Source organism: Pongo abelii, chromosome 9, assembly GCF_028885655.2.
Source record: "Pongo abelii isolate AG06213 chromosome 9, NHGRI_mPonAbe1-v2.0_pri, whole genome shotgun sequence".
NCBI classification, from domain to species: Eukaryota; Metazoa; Chordata; class Mammalia; order Primates; family Hominidae; genus Pongo; species Pongo abelii.
The window spans coordinates 30,681,945-30,694,134 of record NC_071994.2 but is presented as its reverse complement, the minus strand read 5'-3'; the positions used below and the strand labels follow the sequence as shown (position 1 = coordinate 30,694,134).

General features: G+C 34.6%; 1 protein-coding gene across 4 annotated transcripts in view; it reads left to right on the top strand.

Annotated features, from left to right (window-relative positions):
• Positions 1 to 12,190, top strand: part of RAG1 (recombination activating 1) — a 64,152-nt gene that overhangs the window by 13,392 nt on the left and 38,570 nt on the right. The window lies entirely within an intron of this gene.

The window sequence follows — 12,190 nt, the reverse complement described above, 5'->3', positions numbered from 1 at the left end:
TGGATTTGAGACATGGAGACAAAGGAGATAATTTTGGAGCTTTAAGATTTAACTGCCCTGCTGGATTTTGGATTTGCATGAGCTCTTTAGCTCTTTTGTTTTGGCCAATTTCTCCCATTTGGAACAGGTGTATTTACCCAACACCTGTACCCCCATTGTACCTAGGAAGTAACTAACTTGCTGTTGATTTTATAGGCTCATAGGTGAAGGGACTTGCCTTGTCTCAGATGAGACTTTGGACTGTGGACTTTTGAGTTAATGCTGAAATGAGCTGAGACTTAGGGGGACTATTGGGAAGGCATGATTCGTTTTGAAATGTGAAGATATGATATTTGGGAGAGGCCAGGGGTGGAATGATATGATTTGGCTCTGTGTCCTCACCCAAACCTCATCTTGTAGCTCCCATAATTCCCACATGTTATGGAAAGGACCTGGTGGGAGATGATTGAATTATGGGGGTGGGTCTTTCTTGTGCTGTTCTTATAATAGTGAATGGGTTGCATAAGTTCTGATGGTTTGAAAAATGGGAGTTTCCCTGCACAAGCTCTCTCTTCGCCTGCTGCCATCCATGTAAGATGTGACTTGCTCCTCCTTGCTTTCCACCATGATCGTGAGGCCTCCCCAGCCGTGTGGAACTGTAAGTCCAGTAAACCTCTTTCTTTCATAAATTGCCCAGTCTTGGGTATGTCTTTATCAGCAGTGTGAAATGGGCTAATACAACTAAGAACAAGGAGAGTTTTCTACATAACTATAATATAATTATCACACTTGAAAACTTAACTTACATAATAAACATTATCCAATACACACCCATATTTAAATTTCTCCAAATGTACTTCAAATATCTGTTAGAGATGGATGTTTGGCTTGGGCTTCCATCCAGGATCCAGTCCAAGTTCACAATTGCATTTGCTGGCCATTGCATAATTTTTTTAAAAAAATTACACTTTCAATTTTGAGATCATTGTAAATTTACATGCAATTATAAGATATAAGAAATTCCATTTATGCTTTACTCGGTTTCTACCAATGGTAACACCATGCAAAACTGTAGGCCAATATGACAATATCTTGACATTCATACAGTCAGATATAGAATATTTCTGCTATCACCAGGATCCATCCGTCATGTTGCCCTTTTATACCACACCCACTCTCTCCTCCTCTATCCACCTTTAAACCCCCCAAACTACTAATCTGTTCTCTATTTCTATACTTTTATCATTTCAAGAATTTTATATGAGTGGAATAATATAGTGTGTAGATTTTTGGACTGGGGTTGGCTATGAACATTCCTGTGGCAGGTTTCTGTGTGAACATAAATTTTCATTTTTCTGGGTTAAATCCAGGAGTGTAATTACTGAGTCATGGTAATTGCATTTTAGCTTTGGAGGAGGGGGGAGGGATAGCATTTGGAGATATACCTAATGTAAATGACGAGTTAATGGGTACAGCACACCAACATGGCACATGTATATATATGTAACAAACCTGCATGTAGTGCACATGTACCCTAGAACTTAAAGTATAATAAAAAGAAAAGAAAAGAAAAGAAATGGCAAAGTAGTTATTTAGAGTGTCTCTACCAAGGTACATTCCCACCAGCAATGTATAAGTGATTTAGCTTTATTTTAGGCATCTGATAAATATGTACTTATATCTCAATGTTGTGTGTGCTGTTTTTTTTTTGTTTTGTTTTGTTTTGTTTTTTTCAGACAAGGTCTCACTCTCTTGCCCAGGCTGGAACGCAATGATGCAATCAGTGCACGCTGCAGGCTCCACCTTCCCTGGCTCAGGTGATCCTTCCACCTAAGCCTCCCAAGCAGCTGGGAATACATGCACACACCACCACATCTGGCTATTTTCCATAATTTTTGTAGAGACAGGGGTCTCACTATGTTGCCAGAGTTGGCCTCAAACTCCTGGATTCAAGTGATCCACGCACCTCGGCCTTCCAAAGTGCTGAGGATTACAGGCATGACCCACCGCACCTGGCCTCAATGTAGTTTTAATTTGCATTTTCCTAATGGCTAAAAATGTGTAACATCTTTTCATTTACTTATTTGCCATCCATATATTCTATTTGTCAAAAATGTCTTTTCATATCATTTGCCCGTTTTCTAATTGGATTGTTAGTCTTTTTTACTGTGATTCATTTTGAGTTTCTGTATTAAGAGATGAGACTTAGGTCAAGTCTTTTTCTTCCTTCCTTCTTTCTTTTCTTCCTTCCTTCCCTCTCTTTCCTTCCTTGTTCTTTTTTTCCTTTCTTTCCTTTCTCCCTACATCCCTTCCCCTCTTTCTTCTCTTTTTCCTTCTTTTCTTTGTGATATCCAATTGCTCTAGTACCATTTGTTTAAAAGGCTATTTTTTGTCTATTGAATTGTTTTTGCGCCATTGTCAAAAAAAATTGGGTGTACTTATGTGGGTCGATTTCTGGTTTCTCAATTTTTTTTATTGATTTTTATGTCTATCCCTCCACCAATGCTACAAAGTTGTGATTACTGTAGCTATATAATAAGCCTTGAAGTCAAGTAGATAAATTCTTCCTACTTTAGATTTTTAAAATTCCCTAAGCTCTTTTAGTCGTTTACCTTCCATATAAATTTTAGAATAATATTGTCAATCTTAAAAAATTCTTGCCAGTATTTTGATAAGAATTGTGTTAGATTTGTGTATTAATTTGCAAGCGAATTCATACTTTTACTATATATGAATATTTCAGTCAATGAACATGGTATGTCTCAATTCATTTAGATCTTCTATGACTTCTTTCATCATCATTTTGTTGTTTTCAGAATGCAAGTCCTTTACATGTTTTGTATATGTTTTGTTAGATTTATAGCTAAGCTTTTTTTGAGCAATTTAAATGATATTACAAAAATAAATAAATCATTTTCCAGTGTGCACATTTTCATTGCTAGTATATTGAAATACAATTTATATTTTTAGTGGTTATCTTATGTTGCTTTGCTAAACTCACTTTTTAAATTCTAGGAGGGTTTTTTTTTGTGAATTCTATCAGATTGTCTACACAGACAATCATGTCATCTGCAAACAGAAACGGTTTCATTTCTTTGTGTTTTGTATGCTTTTCATTTCCTTTTCTTGCCTATTGAACTGGCTAGAACTTCTACCACTATGTTATATAAGAACACTGTAATTGTGACTTTTCTTGTCAGAGTTGTTAGAATGGTCGATTACATTAACTGGGTTTTGAATATTGAACTAGTCTTGCATCCTTGAGATAAATGTTGCAAAATTCTTTTCATATATTGTTGAATTCTGTTTGCAAGTATTTTGTTAAGAATTTTTTTTAAGTTCTAGGGTACATGTGCACAACATGCAGGTTTGTTACATAGGTATACATGTGCCATGTTGGTTTGCTGCACCCATCAACTCATCAATTACATTAGGTATTTCTCCTAATGCTATCCCTCCCCCCTCCCCCCACCCCCGATAGGCCCCAGTGTGTGATGTTCCCCTCCCTGTGTCCATGTGTTCTCATTATCCAACTGCCAATTATGAGTGAGAACATGTGGTGTTTGGTTTTCTGTCCTTGAGGTAGTTTGCTGAGAATGATGGTTTCCAGCTTCATCCATATCCCTGCAAAGGACATGAACTCATCCTTTTTTTATGGCTGCATAGTATTCCATGGTATATATGCCACATTTTCTTTATCCAGTGTATCACTGATGGACATTTGGGTTGGTTACGAGTCTTTGCTATTGTGAATAGTGCCACAATAAACATACGTGTGCATGTGTCTTCATAGTAGCATGATTTATAATCCTTTGGGTATATATCCAGTAATGGGATTGCTAGGTCAAATGGTATTTCTAGTTCTAGATCCTTGAGGAATTGCCACACTGTCTTCCTTAGTGGTTGAACTAATTTACACACTCCCACCAACAGTGTAAAAGCAGTCCTATTTCTCCAAATCCTCTCCAGCATCTGTTGTTTCCTGACTGTTTAATGATTGCCATTCTAACTGGTGTGAGATGGTATCTCATTGTGGTTTTGATTTGCATTTCTCTAATGACCAGTGATGACGAGCATTTTTTCATATGTCTGTTGGCTGCATAAATATCTTCTTTTGAGAAGTCTTTTCATATCCTTTGCTCACTTTTTGATGGAGTTGTTTGTTTTTTTTCTTGTAAATTTGTTTAAGTTCTTTGTAGATTCTGGATATTAGCCCTTTGTCAGATGGATAGATTGCAAACATTTTCTCCAGTTCTGTAGGTTGCCTGTTCACTCCGATGATAGTTTCTTTTGGTGTGCAGAATCTCTTTAGTTTAATTAGATCCCATTTGTTAATTTTGGCTTTTGTTACCATTGCTTTTGGTGTTTTAGTCATGAAGTCTTTGCCCATGCCTATGTCCTGAATGATATTGTCTAGGTTTTCTTCTAGGGTTTTTATGTTTTAGGCCTTATATTTAAGTCTTTAATCCATCTTGAGTTAATTTTTGTATAAGGTGTAAGGAAGTGATCCAGTTTCAGCTTTCTGCATATGGCTAGCCAGTTTTCCCAGCACTACTTATTAAATAGGGAATCCCTTCCCCATTGCTTGTTTTTGTCAGGTTTGTCAAAGATCAGATTGTTGTAGCTATGCAGTGTTATTTCTGAGGCCTCTGTTCTTTTCCATTGGTCTATATCTCTGTTTTGGTACCAGTACCATGCTGTTTTGGTTACTGTAGCCTTGTAGTATAGTTTGAAGTCAGGTAGCATGATGCCTCCAGCTTTGTTCTTTTTGCTGAGGATTCTATTGGCTATGCCGGCTCTTTTTTGGTTCCATATGAACTTTAAAGTAGTTTTTTCCAATTCTGTGAAGAAAGCCAGTGGTAGGTTGGTGGGGATAGCATTGAATCTATAAATTACTTTGGGCAGTATGGCCATTTTCACAATATTGATTCTTCCTATCCATTCCATGAGCATGGAATGTTTTGCCATTTGTTTGTGTCCTCTTTTATTTCCTTCAAGTTCTCCTTAAAGAGGTCCTTCACATCCTTTGTAAGTTGGATTCCTAGGTATTTTTTTTCTTTGTGGCAATTGTGAATGGGAGTTCGCTCATGATTTGTCTCTCTGTTATTGGTGTATAGGGATGCTCATAATTTTTGCACATTGATTTTGTATCCTGAGACTTTGCTGAAGTTGCTTATCAGCTTAAGGAGATTTTGGACTGAGACAATGGGGTTTTCTAAATATACAATCATGTCATCTACAAAGAGACTTAGACTCCCACACAATAATAGTGGGAGACTTTAACACCCCACTGTCAATATTAGACAGATAAATGAGACAAAAAATTAACAACGATATTCAGGACTTGAACTCAGCTCCACACCAAGTGGACCTCATAGACATCTACAGAACTCTCCACCCCAAATCAACAGAATATACATTCTTCTCAGCATCACATCACACTTATTCTAAAATTGACCGTATGGTTGGAAGTAAAACACTCCTCAGCAAATGTAAAAGAAAAGAAATCATAACAAACTGTCTCTCAGACCACAATGCAATCAAATTAGAACTCAGGATTAAGAAACTCTCTCAAAACCTCTCAACTACATGGAAACTGAACAACCTTCTCCTGAATGACTACTGGGTACATAACGAAATGAAGGCAGAGATGAAGATGTTCTTTGAAACTAATAAGAACAAAGACACAACATACCAGAATCTCTGGGATACGTTTAAAGAAGTGTGTAGAGGGAAATTTATAGCATTAAGTGGCCACTAGAGAAACCAGGAATGATCTAAAATCGACACCCTAACATAATCACAATTAAAAGAACTAGAGAAGCAAGAGAAAACCAATTCAAAAGCTAGCAGAAGACAAGAAATAACTAAGATCAGAGCAAAACTCAAGGAGATAGAGACACAAAAAAACTTTCAAAAAAATCAATGAATCCAGGAGCTGTTTTTTTGAAAAGATCAATAAAATAGACCACTAGCAAGACTAATAAAGAAGAAAAGAGAAAAGAATCAAATAGACACAATAAAAAATGATAAAGGGGATATCACCACCAATCCCACAGAAATACAAACTACCATCAGAGAATACTATAACCACCTCTGCGCAAGTAAACTAGAAAATCTAGAAGAAATGGATAAATTCCCAGACACATGTACCCTCCCAGGACTAAACCAGGAGAAGTCGAATCTCTGTATAGCCCAATAACAGGTTCTGAAATTGGGGCAATAATTGATATCCTATCAACGAAAAAAAGTCCAGGACCAGACGGATTTCACAGCCAAATTCTACCAGAGGTACATAGAGGAGCTGGTACCATTCCTTCTGAAACTATTCCAATCAATAGAAAAAGAGAGAATCCTCCCTAACTCGTTTTATGAGGCCAGCATCATCCTGATACCAAAACCTGGCAGAGACACAATAAAAAAAGAAAATTTAAGGCCAATATTCCTGAAGAATGTTGATGCGAAAATCCTCAATAAAATACTGGCAAACCGCATCCAGCAGCATATCAAAAAGCTTTATCCAGCATGATCAAGTCAGCTTCATCCCTGGGATGCAAGGCTGGTTCAACATATGCAAATCAGTAAACATAATCCCTCACATAAACAGAACCAACGACAAAAACCACGATTATCTCAATAGGTTCAGAAAAGGTCTTCAACAAAATTCAACAGCACTTCGTGCTAAAAATTCTCAATAAACTAGGTATTGATGGAACGTATCTCAAAATAATAAGAGCTACTTATGACAAACCCACAGCCAATATCATACTGAATGGGCAAAAACTGGGAGCATTCCCTTTGAAAACTGGCACAAGACAAGGATGCCCTCTCTCACCACTCCTATTCAATATAGTATTGGAAGTTCTGGCCATGGCGATCAGGCAAGAGAAAGAAATAAAGAGCATTCAATTAGGAAAAGAGGAAGTCAAATTGTCTCTGTTTGCAGATGACATGATTGTATATTTAAGAATTTTTTATCTGTATTCAGGAAGGATATTGATTTAGAATTTTCTTTATGTAATATCTTCATTTCATTTTGGTATAAGGTTAATATTGGCTTTACAGAATGAATTGGGAACGGTTTTTTTTTCTCTTATTTTCTGGAAAAGATTGTGTACAATTGATATCAATTCCTTATTCACTATTTGGTTGAATTCTTCAGTGAAACCATTAGTTCTGGAGATTACCTTTCTTAAAGTTCTTTAAAATTGCAAATTCAGTTTCCTTAATAACTATGCAACTACTTAAATTATTTCATTTTGGGTTAACAGTGGCTGTTTATGTTTTTTGAGGAATTAGTCCATTTTCACCTTAATTGTTAAATTTATATGTGCAGAGTTTTTTGTTGTTATTCCCTTATTTTACTTTTTAAATCTGCAGGGTCTATACTGATATCCCGGTTTCATTCCTGACATTGATAACTTATTACTTCTGTTTTTCCTTTGTTCATCTTGCAAGATGTTTTGCAAATTGTGTCCATTTTATTGACATTTTCAAATAATGAGTCTTTGTTTTGTTGATTTTCTATATAGGTATGCCTTTTCAATTTCATTGATTTCTGCTCCTCTTTTTATTACTTCTTTCCTTCTGCTTGCTTTGACTTTATTTTTCTCTTCTAGCTAGCCGTAGGTTCTTGAAGTAAGAGCTTACATTTTTGATTTGAGACTTTTTCTCTCTTCTAATATATGCATTTAGAGCTACAGATTTCCCTCTTACCACTGTTTTAGTTGTGTCCTATGAGTTATAAGTTGTATTCTCATTTTCATTCAGTCTAATGTATTTTTAAAATTTCTTTGAGGTTTTTTCTTTGACCCACTGGTTACTTAGGAGTATGTTGTTTGCTTTCAAAGTGTTTGGATATTTTTTTTCTAACTTTTTATTGTTGATTTCTAGTTTAACTTCATTTTAGTCAGAGAACGCACTTGATATGTTTTGATTCTTTGAAATTTGTTGAGTTTCTTTATGGTTTTTCTTGATATATTTTCCTTAGGGCCTTCAAAAGAATGTGTATTCTGCTGTTGTTGGATGGAGTGCTCTGTAAATGTTGTTTAGCTCCTACTTGTTGATGGTGTTGTTGAGTTCTTATATCCTTGCCAATTTTCTGTCTAGGTGTTACATCAACTGCTCAGAGAAGGGTGTTACAGTCTCCAACCATAACTGTGGATTTGTCTATTTCTCCTTTCAGTTGTTTCAGTTTTTGTTTCACTTATTTTTCAACACATTGTCTGATGCATACACATTTGTTTGGTGCATACACATTTAGAATTGTTACATCTTCTTGATAGATTAAGGGGTTATTTTTTGCATTATATAAGCTCCCTCTTTGTGTTTGGTAATTTTCTTTACTTTGCATCTATTTTATCTGCTATTAATATAGCTACCTACTCTTGCTTTCTTTTGGTTAATGTTTACATGAAAATTTTCCCATTATTTTACTTTCCACCCGTCCTTATTATTATATTTGAAATGGGTTTCATATGGACAACATATAGTTGAATGTTTTTTAATCCATTCTGTCAATCTCTGTCTTGTAATTGGTATATTAAGGCCATTTGCTTAATGTAATTATTGGTATGTTGTGGCTTAAGTCTGCTGTTTTATTAGTTGTTTTATCTCTGTGTTTCATTTCTCTGTTTTCTTTTTTCTGTGAATTGCTTAAACATTCGTTAGAATTCCATTTTGATTTTTTATATAGTGGTATGTCTTTTTGTACAGATTTTTAACATTTTTGCTCTAGGCATTACATTATATATATGTATACATATGATTTATATAAACAGTCTATACAGTCTACTGGTATCATTTTACTAATATGAGCATAATGTAGAAAACGTACCTCCTTTACATTTCACTATCAAACATAATTTTGGTGATGCTTTCGCCATCAAACATAATTTAGAAAACGCAAGAGGAGAAGGGAAGTCTATTGTATTTACTGATATTTTAGTTACCATGTGTTTTTTTCTGATGGTCCAAGATACTTTGCCATTTCCTTTCTGTTTAAAGAACTTCCTGTGGCCATTCAATAACCTTTTTTCTTATCAAATGATGTGAACTAGAAACTTTGAAAATATTATATACTTTATTGCAATGCAAATGGAAGTCTTGCTTCTTCCTTCTGACTTTAATGGAATGCTTGTAATGGTTTTTTTCCATTTAGCATGATGTTGAGTTTTAGATTGAGGAATGCTTATATATTTTTATCCACAAAATACCTTCTCATTTCTTAATTCTCCATTTATCTCTCGGGAAAGTAATGTGATTTCTAGGGCAGTTATATATATTTCTTTTTAAGATTATTTCTAGATATTTCATGTTTTTATTGCATTTATTAATGAGATATACTCCCCAAATATATATCCTTTTTAATTTCCTTTAAATATATTATTTTGAATAGAAAATCACTAGAAATATTGGGAAAAAAGAAAGATATGGAGAAAAAACTGAAAGTTATTTTTAATATTCTAAACTAGAGATACTATGTGTTAATATTTTATGTGTTAATATTTTATGTCTGTCATTCCAGTCTGTCTGGAATATTTTTATGTGTTTTGTGGGAAGTATTATATATGTTAATTTTATGTTGATCATTTTTAAATATCTATATTTATATTTTACAAAAATGGTACCACATTAGTATATGATATACTCTTTTCATCTAGCAATATATTATAAACACTTTTCTATTTCATTCAATAGCATAATTTTAATAACTTCATCTATGACCGATGCTTTCCAGAAATTTGTCTCTAGTACAGAAATCCACCTTGTCTGTGGTTTTGCTTTCTGTGGTTTCAGTTATCCATGATTAACCATGGCCCAAAAATATTAAATAGAAAATTCCAGAAATAATTTATAAATTTTAAATTGCACACTGTTCTGAGAAGTGTGATGAAATCTTACCTGGTCCCTTTGCTCAGCTTATTTGCTGCTGTATATGCTGCCTGCCCTTTAGTCACTTAGCCAGCCATCTGTGTTATGAGTTTAAAAGATCTCAAGAAGAAAAGTAGGTACAGTACAATAAGATATTTTGAGAGAGAGAGAGAGAGAAAGAGAGACAGACAGCACATTTACATTAACTTTTATTACAGTACGTTGTTATAGTTCTATTTTATTATTAGTTTATTGTTAATTTCTTACTATGCCTAATGTATAAACTTTATCATAGGTATAAATGTATAGGGTAAAACTGCTGTATATATTCTGTTGCATATGCAAGAAGCTATTATAGTTGCAGAACGGTTTTCTGGGAGGTCAGACCAGCTGAATTGTTCCCTTTTTTTCACTTGTAGTTCTCAAGAATAGCTGCAGAATGTGCTAGGAATGCAACATCCTGAGATAAGAGGGAACTAGCCAGAACAACCTCGGTTCTGTTCTGGTTCCCCATAGAAACAGGATGTCTTTCAACACGTAGGCCCAGCATGTGATATGACCCCATGGTATAAAACCAGAGGAGGGGGTGCTACTTTCTGGGGTCCCTCAGCTGCTGTGCTAGTTGAGTACGCGTAAATAAGATTCCATTTGCCCTGGGCAACTTTCCTGAGCCTTGAGAGATCAGCTTACAATGAATCTTCAGCTTATGTTGCCCTTGTTGCCCATCTGTAAGTAATAAACCCAATTCATGTAACGGGTGTGTGCCTGTGTTCTGTCGAATTGGACTGAGGCATATTGATAAGCAGTGCACAGTGCACCTACTTAACATTCAGGGGCATTAATTTTATATGCACTTTACTAAACTTTTATGAATTCAAAGACTGATCAGTTTATTCATAAAATGTCTAAGTAGGCAACCATATGGAAGAAGAATAATGATAATTTTGTCTCTTCCTTTTCATGGATTATTTTTTAGTTCTGTTTCATGTCATGATCTCAGCTAAAATGTTTAGACAATGTTGAATAATGGTGAATGTGTTTTGTTTCCCTTATCTCCGTTTTTTAAATGGGGATGCCTCTATTCTTTCCTTGTTAAGTAGTATTCTGGCTGATGTTTGATTTGTGATAGTAATCATTATTATTGATATTGAGATAAGCATCCTTCACTTTTGATTAAGGTGATCATATGTATGATATTAATTATATTTAACTATTTATTAGTTACTAACAGATGTCCTAATATCCATCCAAGCATCCAGATAAAATTTCCACTTTTTTAAGTAATACTACTTTTTTCAGGTTTTGGTAAAGGCTTACACTTGATTCCTGGTATTTTTAGCTCTTTAAATAACCTAAATCAAATGAATGTAGCATTATAATTAGCTTTTCCTAAGAATTTTGAGAAACTCATTGGTTAAAAAAAAATATTGATCCCTGAAGACTTTTTGGAGGTAATTTTAAAATATTTATATCTATTTCATATTTATAATTATTCCATAATTGCTCTCTTCAGATAGGCTACTTCTTAACCAATTTAAATTATAAGCAATTCAAATTATAGTCTTAGAAATTTTTCTACATTAATAAAATTTTCAGATTCATTACCAAATAATTTTGTATGATACAGCAGGAACAGGCAAGATCCTTGCTTTCATGAAAAGTACGCTCTAGTGGAGAAAGAGAAAAAAAAAGCAACAAGAAACAAACAAAGATTGTTTCATACAATAATAAACACTGTTTTGCTCACCAAATGTTTCTAGTTTTCCTTCTGGCCATGGGGAGGCTGTACTGTCCTGCCCCCTTGGAGTTAGGTGTGGTCACATGACTTGTTTTCCCAGTGAAATGTGAGCAGAAGTCACATGTGTCACTTTAGGATGTACAATTTGCCATACTGGATATTTTCCATTGCCATGGCAATCCTCACTTCTGCCACATTTTATTGACCAAAGCATGTCAGAAGGCCAATCTAGAATCAAGGAGTGGAGAAATAGATTCTACTTCTTGTTGAGAGGACGTGCAAAGTTACATTGCAAAAGATGTAGGGAAGGGTGAAGAATTGTGACTGTTTTGCAATCAATGTGTCTACCACAATTATTTTCTCCTTTCATTTTTCTTTCCTTTTTAAAATTTATTTAATTTTTAAGCCTTTAAAAATTTTCAGTTGCATGCCGATTTCATTTATATTTTAAAAACTTATACATTTAGGTCTATCAATGTACATTTTAGTAAGGCTTTTGGGGTATCCTACCAGTTCTAACGTGGTAGTGTTGCCCTGTAAATGAACTAAAATTGTAATTTTACTTCTTTCTTTGATCTAATAGCCATTAGGGTTATGTTT